At 39.4% G+C, this 13,666-nt stretch overlaps 1 protein-coding gene across 2 annotated transcripts in view; it reads right to left on the bottom strand.

Moving 5' to 3' along the window:
- Window positions 1-13,666, bottom strand: part of LOC306998012 (uncharacterized protein) — a 32,132-nt gene that overhangs the window by 4,689 nt on the left and 13,777 nt on the right. Inside the window, exon 2 of one of the 2 annotated variants that reach the window (XR_013797491.1) lies at window positions 9,119-10,521. The exons of the other annotated variant lie outside the window; for it this stretch is intronic. The gene's annotated coding sequence lies outside the window, so the exon portion shown is untranslated. Of the gene's footprint in view, window positions 1-9,118; window positions 10,522-13,666 lie in introns of those variants that run through there. 2 annotated transcript variants of the gene reach the window in all.

Here is a 13,666-nt window from a genome sequence, read left to right as displayed (position 1 = left end):
AATAAATACTGATAACATATTTTGGCCAGTTTTGTGTGCATTTTGGCGGTTTTTTAACAGTTTTTGGGCTGGAATTCATCAGCTGGATGGTTGACTTTACAACAGAATAACGACAGCATTCAGAGACTCACTTTGTATTTGAGGTAGGAGTAGGGTAGGCTAATTCAGCCGATGAAATGGCAGATTGATGGTTTTCAGTTTGATCATCAGTTTTGTTGTATTTTGAAACTGTCAAATATAGCCTACTTAGAAGCAAACTATCTAATTGTATGTTGTGTAAAACAGGCAAATGTTAGCTACTTAGCTATATATATACTATCAAAGCTGATGAACAGTCAAGAGTGTGTGAATGTGCCATTGATACGTGTCCATAAACTATGTAGAAATAACATTATTAGTCAAAATGTTCACACAGAGATGAGCATCCTACAGTACTTTAAGAGGAAGAGGACCGAGGAGAACGAGCTTGTAAGTTTTATGGATAGCTACATACAGTATATTCTAAAATTCCCATTTAGCACTTAGCACTTTAGATCAATAAAATTAGGCCAACGGCATGTCATCAGAGTTTGCATTGAAACCAGTTCTGTGTCCTGTCCTCAAACATTTGTTACTTTCCTAGACAGGAGATGAAGAGACCACAGAACAGGGAGAGTTAGGGCCAAGTGAGACACAGGTAATGGGAATATGACAGAATGCTCATAGTCTAGGATAACAGAATGCATTGGTACTGTGTCCAGCTAATATAACTAGTTGTTCTTATGATTATATATATTTGAATTAGAGATGCACCGAATCCTCATTTTTGGGGTTCGGCCGAATACCGAATCCACTGGTTAAGATTCTGCCAAATCCGAAACCGAATCCTACTCCCATCCTCAGTCAATTTAACACAGTAAACACATTAATGAATTAATGTCCACAGCAGTGGATTTTGCATTTTATTTTATCTGTAAAAAAAAAAAAAAAAAAAAAAACACTAGCATTTTAACAGCTGCGATGTTGTGTATTGTTTAGGGTCCTTGCCACCATGAGACAAATCGTCATCGCAAATTGAACATGTAGCTCGACTTGAATTGCCTTCTTTTGACAAAGTACTGCCAAACAACACTTTTTCTGCTCACGAGTTCCATCTTCACTTTCTCACAGCCTACGTCATTCGAATGGTCCACCTACTGTAACGAGTGGAAATAAGGTGTGGCCCCTTTAAGAGCTGCGCGCACCCTGTTGAACTGTCTGCAGTCTGTATTGTATGCGCCTCGAATACCCCATGTATGCGGGTCATTTCTGTTTGATGCTCATTATTATCTTATTTTGTTTATCAACGCTGTGGACGGTAGGACAGACAGTTACGCGAGTTCGATTGGGAAATAAAGTGCGAGTTGTGAGATGTCAATCGCCTCAGTGAGTCTGTCGGGCCTCAATAACTTTAGCTATCCCTGTTTTTCTTCCTGACAACGCGTTACACTACGTAAACACCTTCCCGTAATCAACGGCGGGGTGACGTTGACCAGCGTAGCGTGCGTAATGCAAGCATAGAGTGCAGGTTCGGTGGAAAAAAATTCTAAGGTTCGGCAGAAACCGAACCCCGTTAAAAGGCCCAGTATTCGGCAGAATCCGAATCCTGGATTCGGTGCATCCCTAATTTGAATGTAAAATGAGTTTATCGCTGAAGCTTTATAATGATAAGCTACATAGGGCCCTTTGAAATCCTTTTTTTTTTTTTTTTTTTTGCCAGATTCTGCGACATTCCACATTTAACAGCTGATTCCATTTTTATTATTTCCGCCTAACTGCATCGCGGAAATCAAAGGGCCCTACATGCAAAGATTACCTTTCTAAGTAAAGTGGCTTTTTATGATAACAATTTATAGAGTTTGATTTGTGTTATTTCGTGTACATTCTATAGAGCAGCCAGAATTGACAGAGCATCAAAGGCCATATCAACCTGAGGAAGGATGTATCATTCAGCAGCAGCTTGCAAACAAGACACTTAGTTTCCAGGATAGATGGTACAAGAACCACACCTCAGTTCTCTGAGGACCACGCGAGCCTCTACCAGAGGAGACGTGATAATATCTCACAGGCGCACCACCTTCGGTCAGACGGTCCTGTCTGTCCGGGGTGGGAACCTGTGGAATAGTCTTCCTCTAACACTAAGAGAATGTACTACATATAGCTCTTTTAAGGTCCAATTGAAGAAATGGCTATGGGCAAATCAAAGTTGCACACATTAGTATGTTTTATCTTTTCTTTTTTCTTGAACTGTTCTATTTTTTAATGTGTATATGGATGAGTGTTGTAAAGTTGAATATAGTCGTGTGTGAATATTGTATATAGGATTTAGCTAAATTATAAAATTGACTGTAGATGTAAATTTTATTCTGCAATGTCTTTGTGAGCTGTGTGATTCTAGCCCGTGGGACTACGGATGGAAATTAGCCCTCGGCTATAATCCGGCATGTTTACATGCATGTTTTACATGTTTTGTTCATTAACATGCACTGTCCCAATAAAAAAAAAAAAAAAAAAAACATGGCTACACTACTGTCCTGATGTGAGAGGTATACTCTGTTTCTATTGCATGAAAGCATTTAAAAATCAGACAAGTTCCCTTGCTAAAAGTGTAGATCAGTCATTTGTATCTACAGGATTCCAAAACTTGAAAAAAGCAATAGAAAAATTTAAATCACATGAAATAACACACACATCAGGCAAAATCAATAGACACAGTTATCATCAGAAAAGGCTCTTCAGCAACAGCAGGCAAGGTCTCATCTGCTAAAAATCGTTGGCTCATTGCAGTTTCTTGCTAGACAAGGTACTGCTATTCGCGGTCATAAAAACAGTGAGGGAAATTTCAGGAAGCTCCTTCGTCTCAGGTCAGAGGATGTTGAGGGACTGGAGAGTTGGATAGAGAGAAGGTCGTATTTTCTCAGCCCTCAAATTCAAAATGAGATTTTGCAGATCCTGTCTTTAAACGTTGTGCGGGAGATAGCATCTGCTGTGCGGAACTTGCCGACACTCCAATATTCCATCATCATGGATGGCACCCAAGATGTTGCAGGGGTAGAGTTACAGGCAGTTTGTCCTGTCTGCCTCGCTGTGACTGCTGCTGCTGTGAGTTTGTTTGCTGCGTCTAAGCCTCGTATTAGCTTCGTATTTCTTTCTGTTTTGAACCAACATTTATTATAAATTCTAGTTGTTTATACTACTAAATACAGCTTACTCAACATCTCAGATTAACCTGACATTGCTCGCTTCCGTTATTGTCAGCACAACACGCTAACTCGCTAGCCTTTTAACGCACCACCCGTGCGCTCAGTTATTTATTTTTCACTCGCGCGCCTGCGCCTTTGAGTTCATAAAAGCCCAGGTGAGTAAGAATCAGTCAACAAACACGGTGAGTAATGTCTTCTCCTGTTATTGTCACCTGCACTTCATGTCACATGTTTACCATAGCCTTCTCTGTCGGCAATATAGGATTTATATGTGATAAATGCAAGGAGACAGTCAGGCTGACGGAGAAGATTTCAGAACTAGAGACACGCATCCAAACTTTAATCGAGAATAGTAAGAGTGCTAGAGCTTTAGATACTATTTTGGATGCACCTAGCCTAGTGAACTCTTTGCATGAGTCGGTTCCGGCTGAAGTAGAGCCCGTGCAGCAGGGCAGATGGGTGACAGTGAGAGATCGCTCTAGTCGCGGATCAAAAAACCACTTTTCCGTTCCGATAACAAATCGATTTGCCCCGCTCAGTGAAACACCCACTGAGAATTATTCTGATTGTGCCCTAGTTATTGGCGATTCTATTACACGGAACGTGAAAATAGAGACACCAGCCACCATAGTCACATGTTTGCCGGGAGCCAGAGCGCCTGACATCAAAGCAAATTTGAAAGTGCTGGCTAATGCTAAACGTAAATTCTCTAAGATTATTATTCACGTCGGCACTAATGATGTTCGACTCCGCCAGTCGGAGATCACCAAAATTAATATTAAAGAGGTGTGTGAACTTGCAAGTACGATGTCAAGCACTGTAATTTGCTCTGGCCCCCTTCCTGTTCGCCGGAGTGATGAGATAGTTAGTAGATTGTGTTCACTCAATGGCTGGCTGTCTGGGTGGTGTCCACGAAATAACAGAATTCATAGACAATTGGAATAGTTTTTGGGGCAGACCTGACCTGTTGAAAAGAGATGGTATTCATCCCTCCTGGGATGGTGCTGCTCTTCTCTCTAGTAATTTGGCTCATAGTCTTAGAGATAAAACATGACAATCTGGGGCTCAGGTCAGGAAGCAGACAGACTGGCTTAACCGACCGTCTGCTAGCGGCCTCACGTCACCAAGGTCAGATAAATCCCATCACATAGAGTCTCTTTCACCTAGATATCATCATATAGAGACTGTGTCTGTTCCCCGAACTTGGAAATCAAAAATACGTTCAAACCCATCTAAGGTTAAAAATTTAATTGATCTTCAACAAATAAAAAATAGATATAATACAAATGAGCAAATGATAAAGCTTGGGTTGCTGAATATTCAATCTCTTACTTCAAAAGCGCTAATAGTTAATGATATGATTACAGATTATAACCTAGATGTGCTGTGTTTAACAGAAACCTGGCTAAAACCAAACGATTACATTGCTTTAAATGAGTCAACCCCACAAGATTACGGTTATAAACATGAACCTCGTCTGAAACGCAAAGGAGGAGGTGTTGCTGTAATTTATAGTAATATTTTCAAAACCACTAAGAAATCTAGTTGTAAATATAATTCTTTTGAAGTGTTGGTGCTTAATGTAAAAATATATAGTGTAAACGATAAATCACGTTTGAAAATTCTGCTGGCTACTGTATACAGGCCACCAGGGCACCATACAGACTTTATCAAAGAATTTGCGGACTTTCTATCAGAATTAGTATTGGCTGCAGATAAAGTACTAATTGTTGGTGACTTTAATATACACATAGATAATGAAAAAGATGCATTGGGATTGGCATTTAAAGACATTATAAACTCAATTGGAGTTAGACAACACGTGTCAGGACCGACTCATTGTCGTAATCATACTCTAGATCTAATACTATCACATGGAATAGATGTTGATGCCGTTGAAATACTGCAGCAGAGCGATGACATCTCAGATCACTATCTAGTCTCGTGTAAATTACATTTAGCAAAGGCTGCAAAGCCGACTCCGTGTTATAAATATGTTAGACCGATCACTTCTGCTACTAAAGATTGCTTTATCAATAATCTTCCTAATCAGTTTCATCATCTCAGCATCCCGGATAGCTTAGAAGAACTTGATATTGCAACAGAAACTTTTAACTCTCTCTTTTCCAGCACTTTAGACACAGTTGCTCCGCTGCGCTTAAAGAAGATTAAAGAACATAGTCCAACGCCGTGGCACAACGAGCACACTCAGGCCCTTAAGAGAGCAGCCAGAAAAATGGAGCGCAACTGGAAGAAAACAAAACTAGAGGTGTTTCGGATTTCATGGAAGGAGAGCTCGATTGCTTACAGAGAGGCTTTAAAAGCTGCTAGATCTGCTTATTTTTCAACCCTATTAGAAGAAAATAAACATAATCCTAGGTATTTATTTGAAACAGTGGCTAAACTAACGAAAAAGAAAGCTTCAAGCCCAGAAGCTTCCAAGAAACACAGCAGTAATGACTTTATGAACTTCTTCACTTATAAGATCGATAATATCAGGGACAAAATTATAACTATGCAACCGTCTAATACAGTATCGCATCAGGAAGTGCATTGTAGTCTCCCTGAGGGAAAATTTGATTCATTCATTGCTATAGGAGAGGAAGAATTTTGCAAACTCGTCAAATCATCTAAATCCACAACGTGCATGTTAGACCCTATACCGACTAAGCTGCTGAAAGAGATGCTTCCAGATGTCATAGATCCTCTTCTTAATATCATTCATTCATCTTTGTCTCTAGGATACGTACCAAAAACCTTTAAGCTAGCTATGATTAAACCGCTTGTTAAAAAACAGCAACTTGATCCTACAAAACTAGTCAATTACAGGCCGATCTCTAATCTGCCATTTCTGTCAAAGATATTAGAAAAAGCAGTATCCTCACAACTGTGTTCCTTTCTTGAAAGAAATGATATCTGCGAGGATTTTCAGTCCGGATTTAGACCGTACCATAGTACCGAGACAGCTCTCGTTAGAGTCACAAATGATTTGCTCTTATCATCCGATCGTGGTTGTATCTCTCTATTAGTATTACTGGATCTTAGTGCTGCATTTGACACCATTGACCACAACATCCTTTTAAATAGACTCGAACATTATGTTGGCATTAGTGGAATTGCACTAGCATGGTTTAAATCATACTTAACTGACCGTTATCAGTTTGTAGCAGTAAATGAAGAGATGTCTTATCTATCACAAGTTCAGTATGGCGTACCACAAGGCTCAGTACTAGGACCGCTCCTGTTCACTCTGTATATGCTACCATTAGGAGATATCATTAGGAAACATGGAATTAGCTTTCACTGTTATGCCGACGATACTCAGCTGTATATTTCTTCAAAACCTAACGAAACCTACCAATTCACAAAATTAACGGAATGCATAGCTGATATAAAAAATTGGATGACTAGTAATTTCCTACTACTAAATTCAGAAAAAACAGAGATTCTAATTATTGGACAAAAAACTTCCACACGTAATAACCTAGAGTACTGTCTAACACTTGATGGCTGCTCTGTTAAGTCTTCGTCGTCAGTTAGGAACCTGGGTGTGCTCTTTGATACCAATCTTTCATTTGAAAGTCATGTGTCTAGTATCTGTAAAACCGCTTTCTTCCATCTTAAAAATATATCTAAATTACGTCATATGCTCTCAATGAATAATGCAGAACAATTAGTTCATGCGTTTATGACCTCAAGGCTAGATTATTGTAATGCTCTACTGGGTGGCTGCCCTGCACGCTTAATAAACAAACTACAGCTGGTTCAAAACGCAGCAGCTCGAGTTCTTACTAGAACCAGGAAGTACGACCATATTAGCCCCGTTCTGTCAACACTGCATTGGCTGCCTATTAAACATCGTATAAATTTTAAAATATTGCTGATCACTTACAAAGCACTAAATGGTTTAGCTCCGCAGTACTTGAGCGAGCTCTTAACTTATTATAGTCCTTCACGTCTACTGCGATCTCAAAATTCCGGCCAGTTAATAATACCTAGAATATCAAAATCGACTGCTGGCGGTAGATCCTTTTCCTACTTAGCACCAAAACTTTGGAACAGTCTTCCTACCATTGTCCGGGAAGCAGACACACTCTGTCAGTTCAAATCTAGACTAAAAACACATCTCTTCGGCCTAGCATACACATAACACATTATAGACTTATATAATTAGGCTGCATAGTTTAGAACAGCCGGGACCGGGAACACTTACCGTAAATCCTGATGTACTTGGTACATCATAATAAGGATGGCGTCTACGCTAATATTAGTCTCTCTGTCTATCCCGAGGTTTACTGCTGTCCACCGGAACCAGGCCGTATCCAGATCTGATGAAGGACCAGCGCCAGGACACGACGACGACGCTGACCTGAAGTGTCAACCAGTCTCTCCTCCTCTCCACTGCGACTTCAACCAACCGGAACTGGACAAATACTCTGATTCATTCTGAACTTCATACACTGTTCACTCATTGGCCAGAGGAGAACTGGCCCCCGACTGAGCCTGGGTTCTCCCAAGGTTTTTTTGAAGAGGAGAAGCACCAAAATGGATCTGGGAATCTACAGGATCTGGAGAGATTCTGTATTGAGGAATGGTCTCTGATCTCTGGTCAGTTATTCTCCAAACTCATCAGGCAATTATAGGAGAAGACTTGGAGCAGTTATCTTGGCAAAAGGAGATTGCAAAAAGTATTTAATAAAAGGGTGCCAATAATTGTGGCCAACTTGTTTTGGAGAAAAACATTTCATAATGTGATTTCAAGAACAGCATTCAACTTAATTTGGGTAGGCTTTTTTTAGGCGTTTTAGGCACATTTTGCAGGAACGCTAAAAGGTTAAGCACTCAAATTTATTTACCTCATAACTTTGGTTATCGGCAACTTATATATTTGGTACTATTGCCATCTAGGTGACAATGATAGGAACAATAACTAATCACCAATAACTAATCACCAATCATCATGGGGCATCTAAAGATATTAAAGCAAGGCTGGGAAAGGCTCAGCGTCCCTTCTCCCAACTCCGTTTTATATGGAGATCAAAACAATACAGCCTTAAAACAAAGATGCTCCTATATAACTGTAATGTAAAGTCTGTTCTGCTGTATGGTTCAGAGAGCTGGCCAGTTATCAAAACTGACATGAGGAGAATAGAAGTGTTCCATAATGGATGCCTCCGACGAATATGCCAGATATTTTGGCCTAATAAGATCTCCAACAATGATCTGTATAAGAAAACGGGAAGCTGGAGCATCACCAAGGAGATTACACACAGACGCTTGAGATGGCTGGGACATGTGTTAAAGTCCGCGTGAACCGGAAGTTACAAACGACTTTTCTCAAGTGTTGTGACACATTTCCGAGTGAAACGGAATATTGAACAGAGGGCAGGGTTTTACTTCAGCGCTCCTCCTTTCCATCTCTCGCCCATAGCAGAGTAACGGTTTGAGGGAGTGGTTTAGCGATTAACCAACCCAAGTCTTCAAGCCTAAGTCATCAGAAAAGAACGCCATTCCAGACCCGGAAGTAACTTTTCAGAGTTTGATTAAAGATAACTTAGGCAAACAATTTTTTCCGTGTATTAACTTGCATGGATTAATTGTTCACCACAAGACTAGTAATATCCGCTAACAAAGTAAATAGGGTCAATTTTGATTTCATGCCGACTTTAAGGATGGAGCAGGACAGCATCACAAAATTCGCCCTAAGATGGACACCACCTGGTAAAAGAAAACCTGGGAGACCCAGAACCACCTGGCGCAGAACTGTGACAAGAGCTGGAACAGATGAACCTGTCATGGGGAGAGGCCCAACATGCTGCCAGGGATCGAATACAATGGAGAGTGCTCATTGAAGCCTTATGTCCCATAGGGGATGAAGAGAAATGATGATGACAGGTAAGATATATCATATGTTTTTATTATAGAAATACATTATATCATAGAAAACATCATGTGTGAGATGAGAATTTATATACACACTGAACAAAACTATAAACGCAACACTTTTGTTTTTGCCCCCGGTCTTACAAGCGAATATGTTTTTGACTGAAATATGGAAGACTGTTTGTACAAATTGGGGTGTAGTTATCAGATTGTGTTTATAGCTGTGAGAAATGTGAAATGCTTCATAAATCGTGTGTTTTCAATTGTAAAAATCTATAAGAAATGCATTTATATGAATACATTTTTTGTTTTGATTGGTTTTCTTTTCCAACATCATAGCATCCTCTTTTTAGACACCTAATATCATTACAAGGGAATATTCTCTATCCCCATGCAAACATGTTTAAGACATTAAACTGTGTAGAAATATTAACAGACCTTATTTTTGAATGGTACCATACATGTAATTTTATTCATTTAAAAGTGTTTTTACTGCTGAACATTTAAAAAAATCTATCTATTAAAAAAACATCCCTTCACAACAGCAGACGTGTTTTAATCATTTGTTTATATTCTGAACTAATACATTCATGTCTCCTGTACTGCCTTTCTCACTGCAGGTAATGTGTTTTAGTAGACGACCCTATTATATTGCTCTGTTGGGACACATTTGCTCCTGAGGGAAAACCATGACCTGAGGCTACAGCTGGGATCATGAATTTTTCTAGGGACCTGTATTTATTATGCATGAATGATTTTAAATGTCTCTGAAGGGTAGACATTTGGTTGAAACTCTTGTCACATGAAGCGCAGTGAAACGGCTTCACTTCGCTGTGAACAGTCTCATGCAATTTCAGGTATGACGCCTGTCTAAAAGCTTTTCCACACTGAGGACAGATGAAAGGCTTCTCACCGGAGTGAGTCTTTAAGTGAATGTTAAAGTTTTGTTTCAGTGTAAAACATTTCCCACACTCCGGGCAAGTAAAAGGCTTCTCTTCAGCGTGAGTTTTCATGTGCAACCCAAGTCTTCCTTTCTGACTGTAACTCTTCCCACATTGACTGCATGTGTAAGGCTTCTCTCCAGTGTGGATTCTTATGTGTTCTGTAAGGCTTCCGCTTTGTTTAAACCCTATTCCACAGTAACTGCATGTGAAAGGTCTTTCTCCCGTGTGAATCCTTGTGTGATCCTTAAGGCTTCCTCTACATGTGAAACTCTTTCCACACTGAAGGCAGGTGCATGATGGCCTTTTAGCTCTTGATCTTTGAGTTTTTTTCTGTGAAACATTCTTTTTAGTCTTTGAGCAACTAGAAGATTTTCCTCTAGTTGTGATATTCTGAGATTTCTGATGTTCTTCCTCTTCACTCAGTTCTTCACTTTCCTCTTCACTCAGTTCTTCACTTTCCTCTTCCATCAGATCTGAAGGGAATAAATTAAATAAATCCCCATTTTCAAAATTTCAATTCAATTGACAATAAAGATGAAATGAGTGACCGCAGTTAACCTAGTTTGAAATTCAGGCAGAAATTCTTGATTTATCTAATATCGCATGTGATACTTCAACATTTGTGAAATTGTGAAAGTGGTCCGGTCCTTCAGTCTGAAATCAGTATTTTAAATTTTTCACAGTTACTCTTAATTTTATAATGCCTATAGCTCAAAACTATTTTTTTTCACAGCAAAGCATTGTAGGTCAAACTCTTGTTAAGTCTGCTAGTCAAGAATGTGAAAGGTAGGCATAATTAACTTATTTATAATAGGGAAGTTAGGCACCCAGGAAAGGGTTAACTGACCATAACTGTACCGTGAAATATTTCACAAATCACATTTGTGAAATTAGTCACAAACAAGGATTAATAGACCAAAAATGTATTGTTAAGGATTTCACAAATCAGAAAAATGAAGTTATGGACTCAGGAAACGGCCAACAGACCAAAACTTTACTGTAAAATATTTTCCCAAATCAGAATATTGAAGTAAAGGACTCAAGGGAAGGGTTAACAGATTGCAATTGTACAGTGAAACCTTTCACAAATCAAAATAGTGAAGTTAGAAATTCAGCTTTCATGCATGTAACCATTATGATCTACTCTTAACGAGTGCTGAATATTCCCTCTATACCCCCAGGCGACACGAAAAAATTAATAATCATATTTATCAAAACTAGTAACTTGATCACCACAAAATAGGTTTCATTTGAAAGCTTATAATCTTAACTTTACAATGAATGTAGCCAATTTGATTAACTCCTAAGTAGTGCTGAGTTAATGAGTAATAACCTAGAATACTATCTAACAATTGATGGCTGCTCTGTCAAGTCTTCGTCGTCGGTTAGGAACCTGGGTGTGCTCTTTGATACCAATCTTTCTTTTGAAAGTCATGTTTCCAGCATCTGTAAAACTGCCTTCCATCTTAAAAATATATCTAAATTACGACACATGCTTTCAATGAATAATGCAGAACAATTAGTTCATGCGTTCATGACCTCAAGGCTAGATTATTGTAATGCTCTACTGGGTGGTTGCCCTGCACGCTTAATAAACAAACTACAGCTAGTTCAATACGCAGCAGCTCGAGTTCTTACCAGAACCAGGAAGTATGACCATATTAGCCCGGTTCGGTCAACACTGCATTGGCTCCCTATTAAACATTGTATAACTTTTAAAATATTGCTATTTTAAAACAAAGCCCTAAATGGTTTAGCTCCGCAGTACTTGAGCGAGCTCTTAACGCATTATAGTCCTTCGCGTCTACTGCCATCTCAAAATTCTGGCCAATTGATAATACCTAGAATATCAAAATCGACTGCTGGCGGTAGATCCTTTTCCTGTTTAGCACCTAAACTTTGGAACAGTCTACCTAACATTGTCCGGGAAGCAGACACACTCTTGTCAGTTTAAATCTAGACTAAAAATATATCACTTTTTCCTGGCATTAACATAGAACATTATACATTTCTATTATTCAAATCAGTTAAATGATTATTAGGCTCCATAGATTAGCTCAGCCGGAACCGGGGACACTTCCTATAACACCCGATGTACTCGTTACATCATAAGAAGAATGGCATCTACGCTAATGTTAGTCTTTACATTTGTTCCAAGGTTTACTGAAGTCAGCCGGATCCGGGCCGTTTCCAGATCAGCCGGTGAACCTGCGGCTGGACACGACCACAAAGTGCCAGCCTCATCGGCCCTGTGGACACCTCAACAAACTCGTCTCCATACCGCCGTGATGAGTCCAACCTCCAACCAGATGGAACTGGATAAATATTGTGAATGTTCTGATCCAATCTGACTTCTGACCTGTAATGTTGCCTGAATCATAATCATCCACTGTTCGCCCGTTGGCCAGAGGAGAACTGGCCCCCGACTGAGCCTGGTTTCTCCCAAGGTTTTTTCTCCATTCTGTCACCTGATGGAGTTTTGGTTCCTTGCCACTGTTGCCAGGAAGTTGTAGGATCGAAGAAGCCCCAACAGAAAGACTAGATGGCAGCAGGCACCATGGACAAGATACAAGAAAACAGAATCAAGAAGCCCTCAACATTAGTCGCACAAGAGCAGCAGCACAAGCTGAATACACAGAAGCCCACCAAGAGGTAAAGCAAAGTGTGAGGACCGACAAGCGGAGCTATATTGACAACCTAGCAGAGGAGGCAGAGCAAGCTGCAGAAACAGGCAACATGAAACAACTATACGACACTACCAAGAAACTAATGGCTCGTTTCCACTGAGCGGTACGGTACGCAAATATTTGCATTTCCACTGTCAAAAGTTGTGAATGGTAACAAAATGCCGAACCGTACCACTATTTGGGTAACCTTCCGTTGGGGTGCCTAGCACAGTGGTACAGTACCAAAGGGTGGAGCTAGACTCACTGCAGAATAGGGCTGTAACTAGGGGTGGGCGATATGGCAAAAATATCATATCACGATTTTTTCCAGGAAAATCACGATTCACGATTTTATCACGATTCCTTTTCATGTTGGTTTTACTATTTTGCAATTGACTGAGCATCACAGCCAAACTAATGTCCCTATTTTAAAAACAAAGCCTTAGGTAACAAAATATAAAATAAAAAAGAATGGCAGACATTTAGGCCAAAGTGGTGAAGATAAAAAATATTTGTCATTGTCTTTGTTATTAAAAATTAAGAACAAAGATACACATACACAACTTAATATACAAATTAAATAAACAGTGTTTTATTTTTTCAGCTGTAGGTTTATTTAACAGCATTGAAGAAAGTAATTAAATGAACAAATATGAAAATAAAACACAACATCGACTTCACTGTATAAATTTTACATTGATTCTTATTAAAGCTACTATTAAAGTTCTCAGTCAAGAGTGAGTGAGATGCTCTTTGTATTTTGTTGTTTTATTAACAGGGATAGTTCTCCCAAAAATTTAAATTCTCTCAAGCCGCTTTAAACCCGAATAAGTCTCCCTCTTCTGTTGAAAATAAAAGTTATTTGGAGGAATGTGGGTAAACAAACAGTTGATGTGCCCCAGAGACTTCCATAATAGTTTTTTCCTACTATGGTAATCAATGGGGACCAGCA

The sequence above is a fragment of the Phoxinus phoxinus genome (genome assembly GCF_949152265.1).
Source record: "Phoxinus phoxinus genome assembly, chromosome: 5".
NCBI classification, from domain to species: Eukaryota; Metazoa; Chordata; class Actinopteri; order Cypriniformes; family Leuciscidae; genus Phoxinus; species Phoxinus phoxinus.
Note: the sequence above shows the minus strand (reverse complement) of the source record. Positions and strands in the feature narration are given on the sequence as shown.